This window comes from Saccoglossus kowalevskii, chromosome 3 (assembly GCF_978046115.1).
Source record: "Saccoglossus kowalevskii chromosome 3, keSacKowa6.1, whole genome shotgun sequence".
NCBI classification, from domain to species: domain Eukaryota; kingdom Metazoa; phylum Hemichordata; class Enteropneusta; family Harrimaniidae; genus Saccoglossus; species Saccoglossus kowalevskii.
In genome coordinates this window covers 38265061-38278385 of record NC_140643.1, presented here as the reverse complement: position 1 = coordinate 38278385, position 13325 = coordinate 38265061, and the positions used below count along the sequence as shown (strand labels likewise).

At 35.6% G+C, this 13325-nt stretch overlaps 1 long non-coding RNA gene across 1 annotated transcript; it reads right to left on the bottom strand.

Annotated features, from left to right (window-relative positions):
* Nucleotides 1-3910: 3910 nt before the first annotated feature.
* On the bottom strand, nt 3911-4792 carry LOC146747966 (uncharacterized). Its single transcript, XR_014928897.1, has 2 exons — nt 4582-4792; nt 3911-4088 (listed from the first exon to the last, which is right to left on the bottom strand). It is a non-coding gene; the product is annotated as an uncharacterized LOC146747966 (long non-coding RNA).
* Between the last annotated feature and the right edge of the window lie 8533 nt (nt 4793-13325).

Genomic DNA, 13325 nt, shown 5'->3' with positions numbered 1-13325 from the left:
CTGGGAAGCAACAGACAGAAAAGAACCGCCTTTACGGCGTCACTTATTGTACAATCTAATGGCGCCACGGTACCGAGACAGAGACAGAATTTGCCTACATCCCAATTATTATTTTGATGTTAATATCTCAGATGTGATTATTATGTCTGGAAATAATACGACACAAGAAACATATTCAACAACAAGCTCATTAGATCACATCGTAAACGTGCGTTATTTCTGATATCCAATCTTCTAAATTGTCTAAAGGGAAGGAAATTTCCCCTTTAGGTGGAGATCAGCGTTAGACGTGATGGTGACGTGAGAGTATATGTATTGGTCATAAATCACAAGGTGTTTGTATAAGATGCTGACAAAATTCCGACATTTACAATAATTTACACCATAACAATCGCGAGTTGCGATTAGCAACTTATGCCACACAAAAAATCAGCAATCTGCTTTCTTCCCCCGCACACATCGCTGAAGCGAGGTTAATTGACATAAAAACAAACACTCTATATTGTATGCTCTGTCATTTGCTATTCAATGTAAACCACGTGACAGTTTGTAATGGACAAATCCACAAAACTAAGAAAAGTACAGGGTACAGAGTTACAGATGCTGTACATCTCATCATTCTTTGAGCATTTCTGAGGTTCTACTAGTTCAGTAACCACGTACAGGGTTCAGTAACCACGTACAAGGTTCAGTAACCACGTACAGGTACAGTAACCACGTACAGGGTTCAGTAACCACGTACAGGGTACAGTAACCACGCACAGGGTTCAGTAACCACGCACAGGGTTCAGTAACCACGCACAGGGTTCAGTAACCACGTACAGGGTTCAGTAACCACGTACAGGGTTCAGTAACCACGTACAGGGTTCAGTAACCAAGTACAGGGTACAGTAACCACGTACAGGGTTCAGTAACCACGTACAGGGTTCAGTAACCACGTACAGGGTTCAGTAACTCTTCATCATTTGTTTACACAATTTGACATGGATGAGAATTCGGGATAGCTGATAGGGTTGTATGCTATCTCTGGCATTATACACAACGACACGAGTACATTGTGTCTAGGCACAAAATCACTGATAAAGCTGATGCAAAAACAGAATATAACATATTTGTGAAGTTTGGTGGCATATTTAGCACATCTGGTCAATTACATAGAAAGAATGTACTTGTTGTCAAAGATACGAATCTCTGTAATAGAACCAGTGACTCTTAAATAAACAGATGAACTTGAATCTGGCGGGACATCATCATCCTCTAGATTGCTCTTTCTGAAAAGCTAAGTACTGATCTAGGCAAAATAACAGCCTGGTGGTGAAACACCTCTGGTGATAAAAACAGAAAAAAAAATTTTGTCTGCAATTGTCAGCAAATCTGGGTAGCTTGTCAATGTCTGAGAATGGGTCACTAGAAGTGACAGAAACATTGTATTTTATTGTTGATTCAATAATATTGATATTGTTGAAATTGTTGAACTATCAACTATCAAACAAGATCGTGACAGGGAAGCCCGATCGAATCAGATCAATTCCTCTGTGACATGTACCAAAAGAGAAATCAGTACATGTGCAGTATTAAACAACTAAACAAGTCCTCGCAGATTGCTTGTGCTGAGGGTCTGTGAACAAATCTTAAGTGACCAGTTCTGTATTATAAAGCAGGTAAGTGATTTGTCTATGATAAACTCAAACTGCATCAAAACTATGGCACTAAAGTAATCAAATCACTGAATCTAAATGAATCAGTTAAGATACATTTAAAATTGAGACATTTACACACTAACATAAATGAATTTCAAAATAATGATATTATACACCAATTAAGGAAGGCATCGTGAAATGGTAAGGGCATTTTGTTTTAAATTACTTTGCCATTCAGACTTCAAATGAATATTTTGGAAACTTGTATTGGCATTATTATGTTACAGAATCAGTTGATAGTGAGTGTATGCGCTATTTGATTTATGGGAAGACACGGATGATACCAACAGGTTTTCAAATGAAGGGATCAGAGAACAAAAAAAAGAGAAAAAGTTTAAATAAAAAAACGAATTCAAGGACGTAATATGTACTATCAGCTACAGTTAAACAATGTCTATACCAATTATTTATGTTCTCACCGATTCAAAACATTTCTCGATTATATGATAAGGCCCAAAGGTATTCATTATATACAATATTTTCCATTTCACTCTTAAAACCCTTTAGAGATATATCTTTATATTAGAAATTAATTTCAAAACTCCAAAATACAAATTATTTACTATTATTGCTAACATTTCTGCAAACAGACTCTTCAGGGTAGTTCAATTTGAGCCTTTGGCTAACAGAAATCACCTCTTTAAGCATGTCTTTTTCAAATAAAGGAATTGATGTTATATACATATACCTCATAATAAGTGAATCCATTATGTGGCCATCTTAACAATCTATTTATTTATGACAGCTTCATCTTTCCATTCAATTCTGCTCCTGTACGTTATGATATTACTGGGGATATTATTTTACATGGTACTATTTGATAGATAATATCATGTGTTCAGAGAATCAACTGGAGTCGTATTTTTAAAATCATTCTGAACTCAGTTGAAGAATACGCCAGTCGGAGGGATAAATGAAAGGAGGTGGAGCTGGATACGCTCTCTGAGTGAGTAAAGACCATAAGAAATTGGGTGCATTGAGAGAAAGATGATCAAACCTTTGTACTTAATGATCTTGATGCACTGTCTGTCTCATTAAATAATAAATATTTTGTTGTCCCCACAGACAGTGTTTATAAATCGTTAGAGTCAGCTTTCTAGCAGACCAGATGTGCAACTGGTATGGCATGACAAACACATGGAGCAAAGTTCAGTCCAAATTGGCAGATGTTGAATTGGTACTGTTTTCCCTGAACCGTGCAGCATGAGTATCAACGGCTTTCAGAGTCTAGTGATGTGCATTTGTGTATGCAACGCCACACATAGGCCGATGTTCTAATTTTGAAATGGTATGCAGGAATGTACTGATTCAGTTGGCATAGGTTAATGATCAAATGCAACTGGCTGCTCTTGTCCGTCAGAAACAAGTATAACAAGAGAACTGGTGGTGGTTGTAGAACCATAACTGCCTCAGCTCAAAGACTGTTATGTAATACAAGGGAATGTAAAGGGAAATGTATTGTAGTGTTACTTCTGTGTAATTTACAATATATCCGCATTAACCTTCACTATTAAGGACAATATCGGAGTAGAAACAAGGCTACGCAAATTTGCGAAAAAGTAGTTAGTTAGAATTACCAGACATTGTGGGATATAAAGAAGTGGTATATTAACCCAACAAACATACTCGCACATATCCATACATGTCTTATTGTGTGGGGGAAAGCTGTCATGTACACATTCATAATAACTGGAAATGGTTTCACAACAGAAAACAAGTGTTATTGCTGTAAATAATTATGAACAATAAAAACTGAAATTTAGAAAAACTATGAACAAAAAATAATGAAAGTCTGTGATTTTCTGCACAGTTTCCAGGAAATTTATTAACCGAACCATAACATTTATAAAAAGCACAGTGCTGAGATTCACTTCGAGTATATCAGAACAATCTGATTAAAATCTGATGTAGTGTACAGGCTTTAATTATTTTGGCTATAAACTTATTTTAATTTTATTACTTTTATTATTAATGCCCTTTTATTTTATTATTTTACTTTGATTTTGATTTTTTTTAATTGCGCCCTACATACATCTGATCCGACGCCTACGTAAGTCCCGTTCAAATCTCGCGTAAGTAACAGCCAATCACAGGCCCCCTTTTATATACATGTAGGCTGTCGGTTGCTTACTTTTCAGTGTAGCGATACTCCACGGGCAATCTTTCTGTAAATTATATTTTACCCACTTGAATAAACCATTAATAGAAAATTGCTAGTATATTTTTATTTACAAAAGAAATTCCACAGCATTTTACAATTTTTGTCATTACATTGAATATTTTGTTCACTTCCAACAAATGTGTACACTTCCTGATACATCTTCGCCAGCCAAGGTTCGTTTATTCAGTCATCGCTTCAATTTTACATCAAACACTGAGCATAATTATCTAGAATGGAAGCAAAAAAATAAGTAAATCGTAATGATTAGAACACTGTAAACAGCTATAGTAAACAATGCAAATTTTAAATTGTATAACGGTCACCGGCCCACGGCATCGACACAGAAAATTGGAGCAAAAAAATATTTCCTGATCAATTGCGATGTGTTCCAAATAAAAAATATTTTATTCCAGTCCAAATCAGCTCATTTACTTTAATAAAGAGTTATTGTATAATGTACAAAATGTTGATACATTTTGATGAATATTTACAGCTACGGCTTCAATACCGTAGACGGTTTTGACCCGATCGTCAACAAAACATCACCCGTCTCCAGGGCAAGCAACTGGAAAAAGACACCGGTGTTCGGTCGAACCGGTGGAAACAAAATCGTCACTCCCAGAATAACTACGCAAAATAACGATCTAAACTCGAACCATTCGAGCCACAATATAAACATAAAAAAATGACTTTCGTTGCATTTGACAATGATAAACTTACCGAAAAGCCGTGTTCTTCTCGGTCGCTAACGTCGGTATTATCCGCCATTTTATTTGAGTGTGTTTGCCACCTGACTCTGCCCAGTGACGTCATCATGTGCGCTATAGAAGAAGGTCTGTGATTCGTTGACTAAAATCGTCGACAGTGGGTCTCGTTGAAATCTCGTTACATAGGCATCGGCTCAGATGTATGTAGGGCGGAATTTTAAAAAAATCACAAAATTAAAATCAAAGTAAAATAATAAAATATAAAGGCATTAATAACAAAAGTAATAAAACATAAAATTAGAATAAGTTTAAAGCCAAAATAATTAAAGCCCGTACACTACATCAGATTTTAATCAGATTGATCAGAATTACAATTGCATACGAGTCGTCAAAACGTACAGTTTGGTGACATAATTCAAATTTTGTATAGTTCAATATGCATACAACCACCCATGTAGTAGTACATTTTGACAATAAACCCCTCTTTCACATTGTGCAAATACAAACAAGACATTAAACCTTTCTGACAGTAACATGTAAGCGTTGTATTAACCCGAATGAAAAGTCTTGAGTCACGGCGAATACTTCTATCGAGTCGCCCATTTAAAAACCGCTTCAACTAGCCAAGGCCAATCAATAATGTGCGGGGTCATTAATTAAATAATATTAATTTTATTAACACTTACACATTACCCGGAGGGATTGGCAATGGCTACAAATGTTTAAGAAAAAATAAAAGGTTACAAAAATTAAATAAATAATATAAAATAAAAACATACAAAAAGCTAAGCTAATACATTACTGTAACAGAGAAAGAAAATATTAAGACTAAATTATTATACAATAAAAAGATAGAAAAAATGCAAAACTTAACTGTGAACGAAAATTGTCACTGGGGTTGCTGTCTTATTTCAAAACACTTCTTTAGGCACCTTGCTACAGGGAGTGTTAGACCACTGTTGTTTAGCAAGGCTATGAACTGTCTTTGGTGACAAATTTTAGTTTTTGCCATTTCAAATAAGACATTTCTATCGGGAGTACAACTTTTGCATGACATCATTAGTTGATATTCATCTTCTACTTGATTCTGATCACAAAGGTTACATAATCTATTAGCAAGGGGTATTCCGTTGTGTCTGTCAGTCACAATATTTTGCAGGGTAACAAGGTAGGTTTCAAAAGCAAAATTGTTTTTTTTTTAATTCTCTGTATGTTCTTAATTTATTTATATTTCATTTTGGTTTGATTAATTGTCGTTTTGTAATTCACTTTTCCAAGTTGATATAAATGATGTTTGTATATTTTTATTAATTTGTCCTAATTGCCTTGTTGTTAGAAATTCATTGTTGTCAACCAGGTTATACTGGTTGATGTTAATCAAAAGGGAGTCGACCATTTACTATTAATTTCTTAATATTAATAATTTACTATTAAACTAAAAAACATCGTAATGTTATTACTTCTACACCAGGCAACACAAATTAAAACCAACATCGATTTAGAATTACTGTGGTCAATGACATTGACATTTTTTGCTTTTCCATAAAGCAGCAGTTTCCCTTTTTTAATAATCAAAACTACCCTTGATACCCTGGTGAATTATGTTCATTGTTTCACAACAACGACTGTCCCAAGAGATTTTCGTCTTCTCAATTTCTCAAGATAAACGTCCCAGGGTTGTTTTGTTTACTAGAAGGAAATGTCCTTTGACAGCATTACTTGAATTAATTTCCATTGCACAAAAAGCAGCAAATACTCTTACTGAAGCACAGAATTGGCATGATTTTCCCCGGCCATTCACGCAAACTGCAAATCAAGACTTTTACCGCATCTATAGTTGACAGCCGATGGATGATGATGGATGTATTGTGACGTATTTTGACCCCCGGATTCTGACCTTGCATTCTTGCCACATTTACTTTCATACCCGTTCAATTTCCTTTCTTTATTTCATCCAGATTCCATGATATTTTATATTTAAAACCAACCTTTATTTCACAGTCACTCTAATTTTCACTTTTCTAAAATTATCTTACTGATCAAAAGATTTTTCACTCCCATCATGCAATCTCCCATAGTACTTCCGCAGACACAGAGGCGATCGCCAACATATCTACAAATAACCTCGCTCTCAGAAGCTGAGGAATGATCAAGAAGACTATCGGTCATTATTGTAATGTCGTCATTTGTCAATAAGTCGCTTACTTCTTTTTGTATGATACATGCCTTTAGCGTTTAATTATAATTTGAACTCGCCGAAGTTACTGGGGAATCTCAAATAAGCTGAGACATTATTAGTTCTTGAAAATTTTTAGCCGTTTTTTTTTCCGGACTTGTGCTTCTTTTTAGATTCTCAGTGGGCATTTCAGCTGCAATTTAGTCTTAGCATATAGTATAAAGGACGATGAATGAAACTAAACTACTGAGGAGTATTGTAGTCAATGGTAACAATACATAAAACTACAAGACAAATCAGTACACATGTATTAAAATGGCAAAGACAAAACTACAAACTTTGTGATGTATATAAAGGCTAAACATGATTTATGTGGGCACGTTAGAGATAAGGCTACAGAAGATATAATAAAACAGTCATTTGTCATTTAGATTACAATTATGTGCATCATACTGATTGATGTTTTTACCACATTTGAACATCCATCCAAGATCCGGTTCAGATTTTAATGATTTTAACACAAAAATTGCCACCATCTGTCAGCGAATGAATGTGTATATGTATCTCAAGATGCATGAATTATGTGTGGGGTTTGAAAGTGTCCAGGCATGACTGAAATACAGGTGAAGATACAGAAACAAATACACAGAGGTCAAGTCCCTCTTTTCTGAGATCTACTACTTTAGCTGGTTGTCACAGGGTGCTATTTGGGTTGAGCTAAAACTTCAAATTGTCCCAAACAAATGACACCCATAACACCCATGTGAACTGGGTCTTTTAATAATTCGAAACTTAAGGCAGTTGTATAATTTATATGCGACATAAACAACAAGTACACGCTACACGAGTGGTTCAAACAATGTACTTTATTCCACACACCTAAAGGATAGGCAAGAAATACTTGACCCGTTACAAGGGGTAGTGGGATACACGTTGTATTGTTACACAAAAATATAACACTAGGAATATAATTCAGTAATAATATTGTAATATTCCCACACGGGAAAAGGGTGGTCAAGAAATGCCAAACCCTCTATAAAGGGGTAGTGGATTACGTTATACTATTACGAGGAAATTCCTAAATCGATAATGTAAATCATTGTCTAACATGGAATCTTGCATGCATGCATAGAACTAAGAGACAAACGTACATAACAGACAACGGACGCAAATAATATACTGGCGATCGGACACAGCCCTACCTACATACAGTTTCTTCAAACTAGATGAAAACGGGTCTTTGCGTGATAACGGTGCATTTTCCAGCCAGTCTCTGCTAACGGTGGCGACGACGGTAATTACAGAACGCAGTCAGAAGCACTGTAGTCGTAGAATACACGCTGCACACTCAGTCGAGAACGATACCAATCAATTACAGAGTTTATCTGTTCAATATTCGTAACTTGTAGAAGGAGAGTGGTCCGGGTGGATTCCCTTGCACCGTAGTACACGTCCGTAGCCAGCAACATAAATTAGAAGGCACATCCAGTTCAGAACCAAAATCGGGAATGTCATTCACTGGCGAGTTTCCCCACTCGTTAACTGCAGTAGGCCGCAATTGGCCAATAGAATTATCTTCATGATGCACATTCCGTACATCACATTACATTATTTTGTATGACAATACACAGTGCATTGTTCTAACGTTACTTGCAAACGCGTGATTAGTAGACATGTAAAAATTGGTATACTTGACAGGCTGCCAGCACCGGCGAAACGACGTCCTCCAGAATAGATCACAAACTCCCATGATGCAATATTATTTAATGGCTTACTGTGGTACCTACAAGATCGGACATCCACATTTGATCACATATGAACGTTCAGATCAGGTTCTATCAAAGTCCGCTTCTCTAGTACTGACTAAAAGAAACATCTTGCCACTCTATATATATTTTTATATTTAACAATTATCTATCGCCAAAAACAACATTGCCTATCTATCGCCGTAAAGCAAACACAAAACACCACCATCAGGACAAAAACATGATTTAATGTTTTACATTCGTGACACTGGTAAAGTAAAACTGGTAAAGCATACTTACTAGCACAAATGTAAATGCAGACAGTTTACAACAAGGTCAAATTGTCACCATACCTTGAAAGTTATCTAAGTTTCAAATTTATTTAAAGAGAAATTGTTCAAGGAATTGTAAAATAGAGTTGTTGCTTCAGCAAGAACTCGAGTTTATCAGTCACTCCAATTATAATAAAAGATCGCTAAATTATCAGCTCACAACTCGTTGCATTTCAAGCCTAAAGCCAAGGTGACCAGAAATAAAATATTCCTTGAGCAATCAGCGAGTGTATATTGTGGCTTTCATTAAGCCTGCCGAAGAAACTGACAATGACCAGTATATTGAGCCAACTTGATGTTTTTCACTGTGGAAAGGGATGTAGTTAGGCGTTCTAGTCTGTATTTGCCCACATGATATAGAAAGAATGTGTCTGGTATTGTAAACACCAAGAATGGTAGTAAGTGACTCTGGTAAAACTCTGGTGCCATCTCCAAGCGACTGAAGCATAGTGATCTCTCTGAAAAACGTGTGCTGATCTTAGCATGAGTATAACACGTACGTGTGGAAGTGGAACAGCTCCAGTGATGAGGACATGAATAGAGTGTCCGCCATGACTGCACTACCAGATCTGCGCTATCAGCGTGCTGTTTGTTAGAGCCAACTGTCTCAGCTGTTGGATATTGTATCTCATGTCAGTGCTGTCTGGAGAGGGGTGCTTGTTTAGTGGTGATACAAAAAGATCAATGGATGGTTCCAGCCAAATAAAGATTGAATAGTTCCATGGCAATCTTAAAAGATTTTGTCTGAGTCTGTGATAGAATCCCACTAATGTGCTTTCATTCTAAAGTGATGATGTGCATTGAACACTGGTCCAGAATTTCCACTGTAATTCGGTGCCTCCACCCTTGTTGAGGTGGTTAACCTTCAAGGTATTGTTGCACCAAATACCCTTCTGGTTCAAATGTGGCAGAAAGGTTAAGTAGGCCAAATGAACCATCTTGAATTATTCCAATTGTCTGGCTATCTGAGATGTGCTCCAGAGACACTGGATCTGGTGATCCATAATATGTGTACCAAGTCAGCCATCAAAATGGACACTGTAGGTAGGGGTGTATGAGAGGTATTCTGGCTACCAGGTGATCAGGTACGGTTCTCCAAACTAGCACCTTCCTGCACCTGAATGAGCAGTCTATGTACTGGGGTTTCTGCACATAAGTATACAGACAGAGAGATCAGCAGAAAGTTTTGTAATGTTCTGGTGTGCAGTGTGGCCTGGCATTCACTGACTTCAACATGTTGACCACCTTCATTAGTTTCTGAAGTGTATGCATTGGCTAAGAAGTATTGACTGAGTATGTCAAGTTTGGGATTGTCTCCAACAACGACTTGCGCATATTGACTACACTAATGATCTGAGGAATGCTACAATGAACTCAATGAGTGTTCTTCTAGATTCTCCCTTCGATGATCGTTGAGAAACCGGTCACTATGTATGCCCCGTGGTTATGATTGCCCTTAACATAGGCAGATAACTTTGGTTTGGCAGTGGGAATCATCAGGCATATTCATAAAGCACAAGGCATTTACTGTCAAAATAGATTTTGTCTCTAAAACTTTCGCCATTTCCCCATCAAATAACTTTGGAGACCAGAAGTCTGTTTTTGACAAATCCAAGCCAGCAGATATATAAGAAAAATCAGTGTGGTGGAAAGTTGCTGCTCTGGCCCATGCATATTCATAAGCAAAGCATGATTAACTAATTAGTCTAGATCAGCCACACCACAAGTAAATAAAGTCTTGACAGCAATTTTGACTCAATTGAAACAAAAAAACTATGCATGGTAAGAAATAAGGCAGGATACATCTGGCAAACCTATCTTTCTATATGCGTGAAAGTTTCATAATCGACTGATGTGCAAGTAAGGCGAGAGAGTGCAGATCTTGACACTAAAGTGAGAGATCAATCAACATAGTCCGACACTCCATTTTCAAAACATGACGAATGTATAGACAGTATGAGATGATGGCCTGAAGCTGGCATTTGCACATTCACATGATCTAATCCAGGTTGACAGTTATTATACTGTAGAAATAAAATACCCAGGTAGCTGATGGGTGAAATAAATGTGGCCAATCAAAGTCCAATCTAATACATGTAATATGAGGACCCCAAGGGCCACCTCCATGTTGAAGTGCAGTCATAGTATCAACCAAACAAACTGCACCAGGTCCTATATCAATAATCTGTCCTTGCCACAAGAAAGAGGATCTGACTTTGTCATGGTTACTCTGCTCTTTCAATGATTATGCAGAAGATTCAGAAGATTTTCAGAACCATGACGACTAATGTATTTTCACAAGATGGATGAAGGCCTCCTATAATCTAAATATCTGACAGCGATAGATGTACTTATTACCCACTTTGTTAATAAGCAAGAAACTACTAAAAATAATCTGAGATGATCACAGACAGATTAATTCACATTAGGATTTATAGAAATGTAGGTTTCCAATGCGATTTTGTGATCATATCGCAGGTCACATGAGTGATTCCATTTATGATGTTTATTGCACATAACACACTTGCATACCAACATATTATAAATTAATTTATCAATAGTACACATAGTGTGACTTTTAAACTTCTCTTTATTTACACGTTGCTAAAAATACATTTTTAATAGTTAAAATACATGCATTATAATAATAAGAGAAAACAGTATGTCTTTCTGTGGTACTGGTACATCTCATTGACACAAAAGAGTATTTTACAAGTATTTACAGGAATACAACCAGATACAATAAACAATATATTATTACCATGGCAACAATGTTTGGTTATGACCCCGAATGATGAAATATTATCATTGTCAAATACTACAACATGCTGTACTGAATTCACTTAATTTACTAACAGTATATGAATTCCTCTCTTAAACAAGCAATGCATGACAACGTCCCTGTTAGTTATCAAATTTAGGATACATAGTTATGTATATAGTTTTGTTTATACATGTAGTAATATAGTTGGAACATAAACATGTCAGAGATATGAATCAAGAAGCTAGTGCTTGATTATGATGTTTGACATTCAGTTATTTTGTATCTGAAAATCAAATGAGTACTTGTCCATATTGAGAGATATTGTTCTAAAATTTTAATATAATCAGTCGATGATTGTTAAAGATATGGCCCAAAGACTGCATTCATTAAAACAAAATGACCGCAGTTAGCCATTTTTAATCTGATCTGTGAAAAACCAAATGTTGTACATCAGGGAGCCATAATGTATAATGTATGTACCAAGTTTGAACAAAATCCATCTATAAGTGACCGAATCTGGTTCTAGAATGCCAGAAATGCTTGATTTTTAGCACAAAAATGGCCACCATTCGGCCCTTTGAATCCATTGATCAGTCAAATACACTGTTTATCTATGACATGATGTAAAATGACCGCTAGTCAGCCATTTTGAATCTGATCTGTGATCTGACCAGGGAGACATAATGTCTAATGTATGTACCAAGTTTGAATAAAATCCATCTGTAAACAGCCGAGATTTGGTTCCAGAATGCCAGAAATGCTTAATCTAAATGATACTTCAGCACAAAAATGGCCACCATTCGACCATCTTAAATCAAATCAAGTAACAAATTGATGTGCATATGTATAATATTATGTAAGATGTATGTACACATATCTGATCTGATTTTATTTCATCTTGGATACTAAGTGTATAAAAACTGGTACATTCATAGGAGAATATATGTGCCCTGCTTGATTTGGCCCAAACGTCATTAAATGGAGTTATATACCGATATACTGCACCAACACAAATGACTATGGTTACTGTGGCAAACTATGTTATATATACTATACATACAATACAAGAAAAATCGGGAAAGACTAGTGAAATTTAATGGAAAGAATTTTTATGTCTCTTGGTACAAAAGTTTCATTTAATAAAATATTCATAGTTTCATTAAATGACTAAAAACACACATAAAAAGTCTTTAAAACATCACAATAATATGCGAGATATATCTATTTAATTATGCTATGATTATTAATTTAAATATCAGTTCACATTGTCCATCACATGCTAATGTTCTATCTACAATATATTTCTTTCTCTATGTAAGGAAGATTCATAGATAATACTAATTGGATGAAAAAAAAGAATTTACTATACATGTTAAATTATTATTAAATTAAATTTCAAAATGACCATGTACATTTAATGTGAATTAATCAAACGTAATTCTGACCAATAGTGTCACAGAAAACAGTGGATGCTTAGAAACGATCAATTGTGTAAAACATATATTGTGTATAAAATATATTATTTAACTTTTATTGTAAGACATTTATTTACTTCGCTCAATCAATTTTGGTGATTGGTTTTGATTGGAGAAGTGCTTGTATTTTTTAGATGATTTACACTTCATAAGAAAACAACAATTATTACATATGTACTGCAGTTTATTTTGATTCGTCTCTGAAATCAAAATCGGTATTTCCACAACCCATATGCAAATGAGGTCTGAGAGCAAACAAAGTAGT